This window comes from Amborella trichopoda, chromosome 4 (genome assembly GCF_054954075.1).
Source record: "Amborella trichopoda isolate Santa Cruz 75 chromosome 4, AtrichopodaSantaCruz75HAP2 v2.0, whole genome shotgun sequence".
NCBI lineage: Eukaryota > Viridiplantae > Streptophyta > Magnoliopsida > Amborellales > Amborellaceae > Amborella > Amborella trichopoda.
The window spans coordinates 1,523,415-1,538,190 of NC_142339.1; positions in this window are offsets into that span (position 1 = coordinate 1,523,415).

The following is a 14,776-nucleotide window of genomic DNA, read 5'->3' on the forward strand; positions in this document are numbered from 1 at the left end:
AGGTTTGGGTTAAGTCAGGTTTGTTCCCACATATTTTAATTTATTAAAATATATTTAAATACATAGATATTTTATTTTTTTGGCTCGGGTCCAATCGAGTTTGATCGGTCTCGTCCGAATCCGAATCCCACATCATATTTTTAGGTCTGGATCTAAGTAATCCTTAAAAAAAATCCAAGGATTACCTCTCTCTAAACTTATCTCGATTCTCCCTCTCTTACTCTCTCTCTAAATAAATAGAGTTATTAGAGACGGTCCATGAGAAAGTTTTGTATGTCCCCCTACAACATGGAAGCTCTATCTTCCCCTACTATCCAACCGTCTATTTTTTATCGAGAGAGTCACTATGGTTTGATCTTAGATCTGACGTCTAAACGTATTTTATTTTTAGTTTTTTTAATACAATTTTTTTGGATATGAAATTTTGTACGTGTCATCTTCTCATTGGGGTGTACCAATAAAAAATATTAACAATAATTGTTCAATAAAAAATAATAACCAAAATACCCCTTTAAACTTTCAGAGGTATTTTGGTTATTTTATTTTATTTAAAATAATTTTTTTATATTTTTCGTTAGTGCGAGTTTAATAGAGGAATGGACGTCTAAAATTTGGTGTTTGGTGACAAAACAATTTATAAAAATAAAAATTAAAAATAAAATAGTATAGAGACGTGACATTGTGATTGGGGCAATCTTAACCCTCCATTAAAAAATGAACCGTTGGATAAAGGGGATGATAGTATAGAAACAAAAAGGCAATCCACAAAAACAATAAATAATAAACAAACACAAAAAAAAAACAACTAACCACAATACAAAGATATAGGTGGTTCAGCAATGTGTCTACGTCCACGAGATAACTTATTTACTGGCAATAGATAATAATATTACAATAGCTCTATTCCTTATGCCTCTTTGTTCTATATCAAATCCCATTTATAGTACTCCGGAATCGTCCTTTTGACTCCATCTTGTATATCTATTTTTTCATAATAATACAAGTCATCAATCATGATGAAGTTCTATGTTGTAGGGAGAACATAGAAAGCTTTCCCAATCCAATAGGATTCCTCTTTCTCTATCTCTTTCCTTTTAGGTTTTGGAGGTACTCTATCTCTATCCTTTTAGGTTTTGGAGGTACTCTCTCGGTCTCTCTATGCCTGCATTTTGTATTCCTCTCTGTATGTTTTTGAAATCACATTGTGAAAGTAATTTCACATGAAAGAATTAATGTATGTCTCTCTTCCTTTCAGGTCTCTCTCACACTACCTTTTAGATTCATGAGGTTCTCTCTCCCTAACTTTTGCATTCTAATTATTAAATAAATAATTGCAGTAGAATAACATTCTATGCATGGTATATATAGCAGCAATATGTTGAAGTTGCAATAACACAAATAGAGAAGAGAAGAGAAATAGGTCAAAAAATAGATATCGTATTTCTGAAATATATTGGTGTATCATTAAATTTATGATTATTATTTTTTTCTTTTCTTTTTAAATAACTCTTACTGTTCTTTTGTTCTCTCTGGTTTTTTATTAGACCAAGAAGCTCAACTTTCTCTCTGCACAACACTCTTACTTCCTAGCTTCTCAATCACAGGAAACAAAAGAAGATTTTTCTTTTGTCTTTGAAGCTATGAGCCAATAGCTGTAGTAGTAATAGAACGATGATATATATATATATATATATATATATATATTATTTTTCATAATTTGCAATAATATTCAATAACATTGTTGATAAAGCCACTCATCAATTGTTTTATTTTGCTGATTGTTATATTTGATAATATGAGCAATTGGTCTAGGGTTTCTACAAAAGAATAGATTTTTAATGTGGCTTAAATTAAGATTTTACTGGCTTAATAGTATTGAGCTATTAATACAATATTTAATTGTTATATTTCATTATAAAAGGTGTGGCCCTCTTTTTCCCTTTCCTTATATCATAAAGCTTTAATTTTCAATTGTTTTGAAATAGAAAAATAATTTTAAAATCTTTTATATTTTTTAAAAATTGTTATTATTTCCAAATTCATTGATGATTGTGATCTTTAAAGAATATAGAAATAAAAAATTTCCAGGTATTTTTTCAGTGCAACTTTCTTGCTTTTGAAATACCTTATGGCCACTATTTTATTTTTTTAATAATTTTAAAATACTTCTTAAAATTAAGGCAAACTTTTCTTCAAATAGTAGAAATGAACTTTTCTTCCTTTTTTATCATTATTTAAATTAAATTATATTTATGTTATTTTTATTCACTTAAAAATACTTGCAGCCAATTCCTATATTTCTCAAATATTAGACATTTTCATTCCAATATTTAAAAACTTAAAGTAAACATGCTCTCTAAAAAATATTTATGATTAATTTTTTTATTGGAAATTTTCAAATATTTAAAAACAATACATTGTCTTTACAAGCAAAAAAAGTTACATAAGTCGTTAACCGTGAATAATTAGAGTAAGGCGCTCCTTCAAACTTTATTATAATATGTCAATTTGGGGTATGAAATTTCTAGGGTGGCCTCAAAATTTACTTTGAACCTAATTATGAAATTTGAAATTTCTATAAATGGTGCAGCTCGAGTATTTCTATAAAATTTCAAAATCTTGAAAACGACCTGCTAGAAAGTACATTATTTTTAGAACTTGAAATCTTTATTTTTTTCCTTTTTTTAATACATATACATCTCCATGATGAATTGATCTATTAGAGGGTTTTCCAATATTAAAGCAATATTTTTCAATGGGTTTTTGAGATGCCTCTTACTTCTATAGTATGAAGTTGACAATTTATATTAACTTTTTTTTTTATTATTATTTCACAACTAATCATCATGATCATAGTTTTTTTCCAATTATTTGGGGTTGGCTACATGGTCCATCATTCTGCTCTATTTTAAGCCATACCCTTATAAATAATTGGGGTCGGTTACACGGTCCGTCGTTCTACTCTATTTAAGATCATACTCCCAATGTGGTCATGAGTCCCCATATATTTTCGAGCACCTTTTAACCGCGTCCTTTTAGATCTACCAATTGCCATTTTCAATAATTCCCTTTTAAATAACTCTACCTCCTAAAAATGGGTCATGTTCATAAGATCACAAGTACTAAATATAGCCTAATTGCATTAATTACATTCACAATAATATCCTGAGTGTGATGGTTTCAGGCGGATATTGCAAAATGGAAAAATTTACATTCACAATATAACTGATTTTGCTTCCTGTTAATCCATTGTGAGCTTCAAAGCCGTCTCTAAATCATGGAATGAAATCCTCTCCTCTCCCGCCTTCCCCTCTCTCTCAAGTTTTCCCTCTCTTCCTCGGGCGCTCTAAGATCTTCTCCATCACTCCTCCACCCCAATCTCTCTCTCTATCCCATTGATACCATTCTCGATCGTTTTTCGTCAGCAACCTGGTGACTTTCGAGTTCATGTTCATCTTCATTCTAGCACCTGCCGATTGCTTCTCCTTCTTAGTTAATGGCCTCGGCCTCAACCCCGTCTCCTGCAGTTTTAAAATATTGACTTATGGGTGCTTTGAAAGTAGTTACCGATGGCTCCTGTTCTCCTCACTTACCAGGCGGTAGGAAGTGGTCACGAGCCCGAAACTTGAGTTCAGGTCATACTCATGATTGCAAGTATATAAAACCACCCTCCTCTCCTAGGTCTCATAGAGGCCGTGGCCTTGTGCCTTGTAAACCCACCCTCCTACCCTGGGGCTCATACAGGTCATGGGGTCTTTTAGGACAGCCACTGTTGCAGCCATGCCTCAACCAATTATCCTTGGCTGAGCAAAGAAGGGTTGTAGGACACATGGTGGCTTAAGCTTAAAGTTCCCAAAAAAAAAAATCGAACTTTGTGATACATCCAAACCCTCAGATTTCACATTGGATGGTTATAAGTAATTGTGACCTCCTTATAAAAAGGTCAATATATAGTTCCTTCTCCGGTGTGAGAATTGGTGCCAAAAAATAAATAGGTTATAACTTTACATTTGAAAAAATAAAAAGGTATAAATACTATAAAAAAATGAAATGAATGGGAACTAGGCTATTTAAGAAATCCATGTTAACTAATTCTCTAACAGATTTGCCTGGTTCTTTGACAAAACTATGCATGTCCATCAAATCTGACCGATTTTTAGTTCCAACAACGAACAGGTTGGTTCTTACCGATTCCCAATAAAAATCAGCAATTTCCCTTCCAAATCAGTGAAATTTGAATAACTAATTTCATATACTTATCTCTCCCTACCCAACCCAAAACTTTAGTTTACTTGGTTGTTCCTCATTCATGACTCGAGGTTTTATGGGTGTGGGTTCCCTCTGTCTCTCTCTCTCTCCTGCGTCGCACATAAGGTTTGGTTGATGTGGATTCTCTCTCTAATGTTATTTTTGTGTAATATTCCGCACAATAAAATCCTAAAGATTTTTAGTTATAACAAAAGAAATTGTAATTACTTTTAATTATCATATATGGAATGACATTGTTAAAGGTGTATTGTTCATGAATGTACTCCCGCCTTCAGGCCTAGGTGGTTAGGGCGGCGGGGTATCATAACGTAACATCTTGAGTTCCATTCCTACCTTGATAATCTTCATAAATAATTAGAATGGTATTTCATTACTATGCTTATAGTTCAACAAAATTCCAATGGTTTTATAAAAAAATATTTTTCATAACCCTAAGCATAGAACTTAGTACACTCTACACGTTTTGATTATACATCTGACGGCAAGAGGATTTGCGATGGTAGTAAACGAAAATAAACCTTCTCATTGTATATAATCCCTTTTATGTGGGGCTGGCCATGGCCCAGCCTAGGCTCAAGTTGGCCTGAAAAATTCAAAGAAAAAAGTAAGGGAAAAGCATTGGGTCGATACAGCCCAAGGATGTCGTGCCCTAGCCCAAGTCCAATCCCACAGCAAACTATCTAGCCCCAACCCTCGTGCATTGTTGTCGTAGCTTTGCCCTGGCCCTAGCCTTAGTCCAACCCTAAGGATATTTTGTGACCAAGCCCTTTGGAATTGAGGAGACCGGGGTGGGCCACGACACCGCCATTGCCAACCCTACTTTTATAAATCATATAACTTCAAGGAAAATGGTTTGATAGGGTTGTAGCCCTATCACAATAAGTAAAGCCTCACCTCATAACTCATCATACTTCAAGCATTGGAAAACACATGGATCATTTCGGTTTGAACATTATGGTTGTGAAGAAAAATTAGGATTTCAAGCAAGAAAAATAAGGATTTCAAGCTCTAAAAATAGTGTATACTGTAACAAATTATCTACATTGTCCATTTCGTCCTAAAATAAGTGTTCACTAATCCGCAAGATCTTTACATTTTTTTAAAAAAATTATTGTCAGTGTTAAAATTTGATTTTAGAGTCATTGTGGAGATTTTCATTGTCAAAAGTGATTTCTGGATGAGGATTTGAGGTGAGGCTCTATTTTGTTTTCACGAATCCTAAGTTTTATGGAAACTTCATCCTAACTTCAAAGTTCTCCTTAAACCAAATCCAAATCAACCTCAAACCTCCCTTGTGAAGGGTGCACATGTATTTGCCTTGCAAAGGGTTTTCTTGGTCCAAATTAACCTTTCATATACTCTTTCCCCCTTCTCACTTTAACCATAACAATTAATTAAGTTTATATACCCCAAAACAATCAACAATTAAAATAGGGATGAGGTTTTGGCGTGCCAGCCCATGCAGTCATTGAGATGTGATGCTACTCCTGCATGAGCATGTTGTCTATTTGCTCCCATGGGTAAAATCTAAGTTAGGAGTATCTTTTGAATCCCTAAATTTGGGAGATGTAACTTTTTTTAACCTATGACCAAAAGAAAAATCAAAATCTCACACTCTATATGCTTGAAAAAACAAATATCGTCCCAAAATTGAATTGGGGAGGTCCACTATTGAAAAACTTAGAATTCATTTTTCTTTTTAAAAAATTAATTATCTAGCGATTCTTATGTGGATACCAAATTTTCATATTAGAAAAATCCTCCCAATAAGCTATTTTTTCCGAAGGGAATAAGTATCTCTTTTGCATGAGGAGCATGCTTGATTCGTCGATGATTCCTCTTCCCCCCTATTATATTTGTCATAAAAAAAGCCCCAACACCCTAAAGAGAAAGTACTTTTGTTTAGTACGATATCGCCCCCTCGTAGTGCCTACCCCTATCGCTTATTAGAGTTTTGTTAAAAAAATTGTACGAGTACTTGTATAGTGAAGGATTTCCAATGTTTAAGATAATAAGTAACTAGACTTACGTAAACTGGTCTCGTTGCTTTGAGAGTGAGTTTATATCTTTAGCTCAAATGCGGCGCAATAGTTCTTCCATATCAACTTAACTACCAGGTGCTGTTATTGGCATAGCAACTGGTAAACCAAAGGTTGACCCAACGCAGTCCCCTCGTACTAGGGTTGGTTGCTCACAGTTCACCCTTTAACACAAGCAGTAGTAGTGTGAAAGGAAAGCGTATATTGTATATCAAGTTAATTGCATAAAGTATATATTGCATATATATTGCAATCAATATTTATGGGAATGGTATATGTACTTTATTATAAGTTTGGGTATGGTTTAGGTATGTATGATTTAGTTTCTATTATTGTCATTTGTAATTTATCTATAAAATGCAAGTTTGTACATTCATATGATTAATGAACACAATGAGTCTCTTCAGAGAAATCTGTGACTTTTCACATAGTATAGGAGTATTTTCAAATAAACTTAAGACTCTTCACATGGTATCAGAGTTAGATTCATCTCAGTCGTGTCCATTCTTCGTCCTTGAAGCAATGTTGTCAACTTTCAAGATGAGTCTCTTGCTCACCCAGTTGGTACAACTTTTATCGAATCGCGTTTTGACTCTCTACTGAGACATATTTCGACTATCTGATCTGTCCTCTCTACTGAGTCGTGTTTTGACTCTCTAATACATCCTCTCTGCCGAGTCGTGTTTCAACTCTCTGATTTGTCTTTCTACCGAGCTATATTTCGACTCTCTGATATGTCTCTATGCTGAGTCGTGTTTCGACTCCCTAATCTGTTTAATCTTTTTCAAGAGTTCCTGAAGCCGTCTGTTATCGAGGCTTGTTGATTCGCTGCTACTTTCGGTGCTTATTGATCAAGCAATATGAGTATGCACTTGAAGATCCAACTACTCACGTAATTAGTGCTCAAACTCTAGCTGCTCTCTCTCATAGCATATTGAGTTCGAGGGGGAGTGTAAAAGGAAAATGTATATTGTGTATCGAGTTAATATAGAAAATGTATATTGCAATCAATATTAACGGGAAGGATTGATAGAGTATCATGTTTGTTATAAGTTTGGATATGGTTTAGGTATCTATGATTTAGTTTATATTATTGTCATTTATAATTTGTCTATAAAAAGCAAGTATGTATATTCATATGATCAATGGACATAAAAAGTCTCTTCAAAGAAACCTGAGATTCTTCACATATAGGAATCGAACTGTGTCACGACGTTCTAAACCCAGCTCACGTACTACTCGAATTGGAGAATGACTTAACCCTTGGGACCTTCTTCAACCCCAGGGTGTGATGAGTTGATGTCGAGGTGCCAAAAGACTATGTCGATAAGAACTATTCAGACACATCAACCTATTATGCATGTCGTACCTTTCACCCATTGAGCGAGACCCCTACCACACGAGACTCCTATTTCACCATGGTCAACTTTCGTCTTTGTTCGACCAGTCGGTCTCATAGTGCTCACATTTTAAATGTAAAATTTATATCGAAAATTTTAATTGAGATCTATAATTTTGATCAAATAAAGACATAGATTTTGAATCTTATAATATATTGTTTTAGATTTTGATTTTACACTATCCATTCTAAATGTTTTAAGATCACCATATTTAAACTAATTTTTGAAGAATGCATCTTGAGTGATTCCTAAATCTACTTTTGGTGGATTTTCAAAAACAAACAAATTTGCAAATGACCTCATTCGAGAATGGTCTCTAGGATGAAGTGGTATCGATGGCACGTGCTTCGTATAACATCTAAAGTTCCAATTTCATTGGGAGAGTTTGGGGCCCAAGTTAGTATTAAAAAATAGATTTAACATTTTATCCGTTTCAGTTGTTCCAATTCATTACGCAGCTTGATGGGTTTTTTAAATCAAATTGAGAAATACAAGTAATATATCAAATCGATCTATTAAATGTATTTTAACAAATTTATAAAAAATAAACTTCATTTCAACCTTTTCCTTGAATATTTGTACCGGCATTTGCAATAGCAAAGCACGCCATGAAATGCTTGGCTTTATCAAGTAAATTCATGAGCAATAGGCTCAGGGCTAAGTGGTCAAAAAGGCAAGGTGCCGTAATTTAATATATGAAGTTTCATTCCTATCAATAGTACATGACACTTCCCCACTTAATTACTAAAACAATTAGGAGAGTGATCATAAAAAGCCCATGTTGGGTTGAGTAGGTAAGAGGGAACGCATCCTTTAGCAGTTGTTTTATGTGGTTAGTGGGGATTTTTAAGTAGTTGATAGTGTAGGTTCTTCAAAATTTGGAGTTATGTTGTGTTTTGGGAGTCCATATCAGTATTTGTTAGAAGTAAGTAGGATTGAGAATTTATCCAAAATCCAAATTTTGGATCAACCTAGTCAGATCTAAATCTGACATTTGGATCCAAATAGGAATTTGGATCGGATGTGGGTACAGGTGGATCTGATGTATATCCGACCCAGTTATTATTATGTTATATATATATATATATATATATATATATATTATAATTTTGTTTATTATATGTCATTTTATATGACTTTATAGATATAAAATAAGTAATTGGATCTAACCAGATCCAGATTCCATGCATACTTTTTAGACCCATATCCAAATATGAATTTTCTAAATTCGTTCAGATTTGGATCCTATATATACTTTTTTAAATCCAAATCCAGTTCTTGGTGGATCTCAACCCTGTCCGACCCATTCTCAGCCTTAAAAGTAAGGAGTTTATCTCTATTTCTTCTTTGAGCTTGGCCCATTTTATTTATGAAATTAATAGTTGATGTTTGGACAAATATACCAACATTCAAAAAAAAAAACCAAAAAATTACAAAGTAAATCTATGTGCCTTTTAACCATTTGTTGATTCAAATTTTGGTTGAGATTTGAACTCAAATAGCTGTTGTGAGTTGTGACGCGAGTTGCACGTTTTGAGAGATCGCGAGCAATGAGAGGACTCGGCGAAAACACGACAATTTAAAACAAAATGACGAAAACTTCGATGCCCCTTCAACCTCTAGTTTTTTTGGGCCTTATTTATATATAATTAATTATTTAAAAAGATTTTGTGGTCCCGCAAGAGCATTTTCTCATTTTCTCCATCGAGTAAAACCAACCTAGACAGAGTTCTCAAAATCTAGGGAGCTGACCTCTCAAAACCTAGCAATTAATTTAAAAAATAAAAGGAAACAAGTGTAAGTTCCTGAGAAAAAAAGGGAAATTTAAATACAGTTCACTTATCAACTATTTAAGAATTTATCCATTTTCAACCATTTGTATTTTGGCGATATTCTAAAATTAAACCAAAAGATATAATGAAAATATTAAATAGGATATTTATAGGTGAATCTTGATCAAATTTCGCTAAAAAAAATGCATAAATAATTATGAACAAGGACCACCCGATTTGGACACATAACTGAGCTTTCAAAAAAAAAAAAATTTATACAAGGCTCAAGCCCTAATTAATTAAATTAAGGCATACCCTCAAAATTAACTATAATGGGTTGTTTTTATGAAAGGGAAGTGTATATTGTGTATCAGGTTAATATAGAAAGTATATATTACAATCAGTATTTACGGGAATGGTTGATAAATTGTTTACACTTTATTATAAGTTTGGGTATGGTTTAGGCTTCTATGATTTAGTTCAGATAAACCTGAGACTCGTCACATGGCATCAGAGCCAGATTCATCTTAGTTGTGTCAATTCGTTATTCATGACGCATTGTTGCCAAATTTCAATATGAGTATGTTGCTCACCCAGCCGGTGCAACTTATGTCGAGTCATATTTCGACTATCTGATCTATCTTTTCTGTTGAATCGCGTTTTGACTCTTTGATCTGTCATCTCCGATGAATTGTGTTTCGACTCTCTGCCAAGTCGTATTTCGACGCTCAGATCTGTCTCTATGTTGAGTCTTGTTTCGACTCTCTTATTTGTTTGATATTTTTCTAAGAGTTATTGAAGCCATCTGTTCTCGATGCTTGTTGATTCGCAAGCTTTTGATGCTTATTGATCAAGTAATCTGAGCATGCACATGAAGATTCAACTGCTCGTTTTTTGCAATTAGTGCTCAAACTCTAGCTACTCTCTCTAATAATATATTGAGTTCGAGGGAGAGTGTGAAATGAAAGTATATATTGTGTATCGGGTTAATATATAAAGTATATATTACAATCAGTATTTATGGGAAAGGTTGATAGAGTATATGTACTTTATTATAAGATTGGGTATGGTTTAGGTATCCATGATTTAGTTTATATTATTGTCTTTTGTAATTTGTCTATAAAAGACAAGTGTGTATATTCATATGATTAATGAACACAAGGAGTCTCTTCAAATAAACCTGTAACTCTTCACAATTTTGATGCTAAAAAAATCCTCAAATCGATAGTCTCGCCTTCAAGATGTATAGACATAAGAAAAAATGGATTTAAAGTATTCGAAATAGTGTTTCTTGTAATGTATTTTTTGGACAGTCAATTTTATAGATTTTCCAGTGCTCATATATTTGCTCGATCCACACTACTTTTTGAATATTTAAATTTTATAATTAAAAGTAAAAATAAATTTCCAGACCATCACAAATATTTTAAGTACTGAAACAACAGCTCTTGATACTATTAGAAGGAGTGTTTTACTTTGATTATCTAGGCCTCAGTCTTCAACAAACCACACTCTTTCAAAAAACCCCAAATTTATATTTTTTATTTTAGAAATTCATCAACACACTAATGAGAGATCATCTATTTACACTTTACTATTCCAACTCCTGATCACATGTCTTTTGATGTTTGAAATTAAATTAAAAGGTATGTGCGGAAAGTTAAATAGTTCTTCTCTTATGGCCATTTGGATAAATTTTCATTTCTATTTTAAAAAATAATGCTTGTTTCTAAATAATGCTTGTTTCTTATAAGGGTGCAGTTGGCATACAGATGCATCCGTAGCTGTAGAGGTAAGGTCCACCTTCAAATTTTATCATGGTATATAATTTTGATGTAAAATGTTCTTAGGATTATCTCAAAATCTATTTTTATATCTAATTATAATATTTTAAAATTTTAAAATGGTCAAAATAAAGTAGATATATAAACATATGAAAATCTTGAAAATGAACGGTGTAAATAACATGTTGTAATATGCACTATTTATGAGACTTAATTTTTTTTTATTTTTCATAGTCATGCATCTCGACGTATCCTTATAAAAACTTTTTCCTTCTTATAAAGGTGACAATAAATAAACTGTTGGTTACTAGGTGGTAGCCAATTTTCAAATGTAAAAATCATAATAAATATCAAAGCGCCTCTCTTGCCTGAGGGAGCAAAGAGATAGTATGCTCTCTACGATATTTACTTATTGATTGTTATAGTGTTTATATTATTAATGTTAGAGAGTTAAAACACCCAAAATAAATCCGTTATTGCCGCCGAAATATGCTTCCTTTAGAGTTAAGACACCTTATTTAACCTCATCTGACCAGCACCCCACATGCGCACGTGCAATCCTAAAGGGTGGACTGGCGGATCACTGCAAAAAAACAAAACTTGTAACATTACCATTACCATTCCTAGCTAAACAACAGAACAAAAATATAGTTTTACCCTTTTTGTGGAATTTAAAAAAAATAAAATTATAACTATTTTGAAATGCCATTTCAAAATCAAGATCCCTGTCCATGTCTGTCCCAATATCACACAAAATGATATCATTGGCACACCTTTCCATATCTATGTCACGTCATAGTCCCAAGAGTACTCATACATAAGAGCCTGTTTGGATGGATCACCGTATGAGTTTTGTGCTATTACCTTTCTATGCTTGTTTATTTTTTATTTTTTTGGGGTAATTCATTGGGGGTGGACAAGCCCCACTCATTTTTTCATATAAGTTAGGGAGTTCGCTTTTTTTAAGATATCAATAACTGGTGTCTGCAGGATTGGAAATTGCAATGTGGTAATTAAGTATATGGGTGCTACCACCACAATTCAACCCCTTTCCGATAATACTATTGTTTGCTTTGTGTGGGAAATGTGGTTGAATAATGCTTATTTGGTATTTAGATAGAGAAAGAACATATATTTCATTGTGTTTTAAATGTCACTAATTTGGATACGGGCCTGCAGATTTAGTTCAGAAATGGGGATTAATTGGCCTGATTATCTTCTGGTATTGAAGGCCCGCTGACTCTCTCTGTTTAACCCGAACCTGATTCCACATGTCAAGTATGTTTTTTCTGTGATCAAAGTTCTAATGCTTTTGTAGCGAACTAAATTCCAAATTGTAAAACAAGCATAATACTCGAAGATTCATGTAGCTGTTTCGCTTGTTTTCCGAATTTAAACTTTTTGTTGGATCGTCAATTCAACTAAACCAGTTCATGTGATTCGGCTGATCCCTATTGATCCAGTGGAGGGTTGATCCACCAAAATGTTATGGGATTTAAAGTCCTTATTATGTTAAAGTCACAAGCCAAAGCCACCCTGAAACCTTCACGTACATGGATGTGTTTATGCAATTGTCAATAGGGGTGACAATGGGCCAACCCAAAACAACCCTGCGAATCAAAGACCTGGCTGCATAATATGGCCCAAGGTTTTGGCAACTGCATCCCAAGGTTTGGTTGGGTCAACCTGGGCCATTGTAAGGTCGTAGGGTGGCCCAACCCTCTATTTATTTTGCTTTTTTATTCTTTTAATCTATTGGGCTGGGGCAACTCTTGGTCCAGCTTGGCTCGGACAAGGCTTGAGCAAAAGGTCTTTCGTTCTTGTCAGAGCCAATGTGGGTTTCAGTGGAACCTATATAAATCTAGGGCGGGCTCTAGCTCCGTTGTTATTATAATTGGATTGGCGAGTCCAACAAGTAAGATCGCTGACCAATACCTCAGATAGTGTAATCAAAAGCAAAGATTGGATTTTAGTACAGAACATTTTACAATTAATGTTTAATAGGTATTGACTAGCTAGATTAGTTTGTTTGATCGATTGGATCAACTAAATAAACTTAGACAACTTTTATTTATAATATATTTTATTGTTTCACACTATAGTTTTGTTTTGTTTTGTTTTGTTTTTTTAAAAAAGCTAGTTTAATTTATTTGACTAATGGTTAGACCAATATTGCCTGATAAAATCTTATATTAGTTTACACGGATAGACACATATATGTTATATAAAAACTATTACATGAACAATTATAGTGATTTTATAAAATATTTCATGGAAATTTATCCAAAAGCATCCAAGTTATAACAATTACCCCTTGTTTTTTATTTAATTATAAAATACTGTAAAACATAGCATAGTCGTAAGTTGAAATAGTTAAAATGAGTAAAATGTCACAGTTAATAATTCAAGTTATTTTAATAAATGAAAAGTTTATACAAGGTTGCAACATTAGTCGTAAAAATAAGGTTGTAGTAATCTACACCGGCTATTTTATTTAAATGGTGTTAGATTGACACTATCTTAAAATACATGCTATATATTGATATTGTATTAAAAAAGTGCCAAATTTATACCGTCCAAATAAAATAAACACTATAGCGCATCACAACCTTATTTTTATAAATAAGGCTGCATTATTAAAAGAAGTGCTATATCATGGTCCTATATTAAAAGATGTGCCAAATCTACGTAGTCAAAAAAAAAAAAAAAAGATACTACATACTATTAATCACAACCTTATATAAAGGCCATAATCGTGAGAGAGCGGGAGCCACCGAAACAAGCACATTGTTGGGTGTCTCATTGTCATCACCGTCCATCATTTACATGCATGGCGATGACCTTGTTGCATTGATTCTCCATCGTTAAATTTATAGTTTGCTTCTTATCTTCACGAGAACATCACAAGTACAAACATTTCTATAATAAATTCATGTCTTTGTGTATAGTTTATCTCTCATACTTAATTAAATATCCATGTTTTATATTCTATGCTTAAGTCCAACTTTTTATAGTGAATATTGTTTTCTTAATTTTATTTTTCTATATATATATATATCTAATTAAGCTCAAATTCAGGGCATTCAAACTTCTCGTTATAACCTGAAAAAAATATTTAAAAAATAATCAAATTAAATAAAAATAACTAAATTTCATAACTATCTTCAAATTTTTAGAGGTATTATAGTTATTATATTTATTTTTAATTAAATTTTTACATTATTTATATATGTGAGATCGTGATAACTCCAAAAAATACGAGCTTATTATGAATAGAAAAAAAATATAAAAAATAAAAAATAGAAAACACAACACAAACTCTTGGAAAGCAGGCCTGAGCATAAAGAAAATATTTTTTTGAACTTTATAGTAAAATGAAAATTTTCCTTAGTGCACGGATTCCCCAACAATTTGAACATGAACACGATCTTTTTACCGCTCTCCTACAATTAATAAGAGAGAGAAACAGAGTTTTTAGAGAGAGAAAGTGTTCGTTTGCCATATTTAGGGGG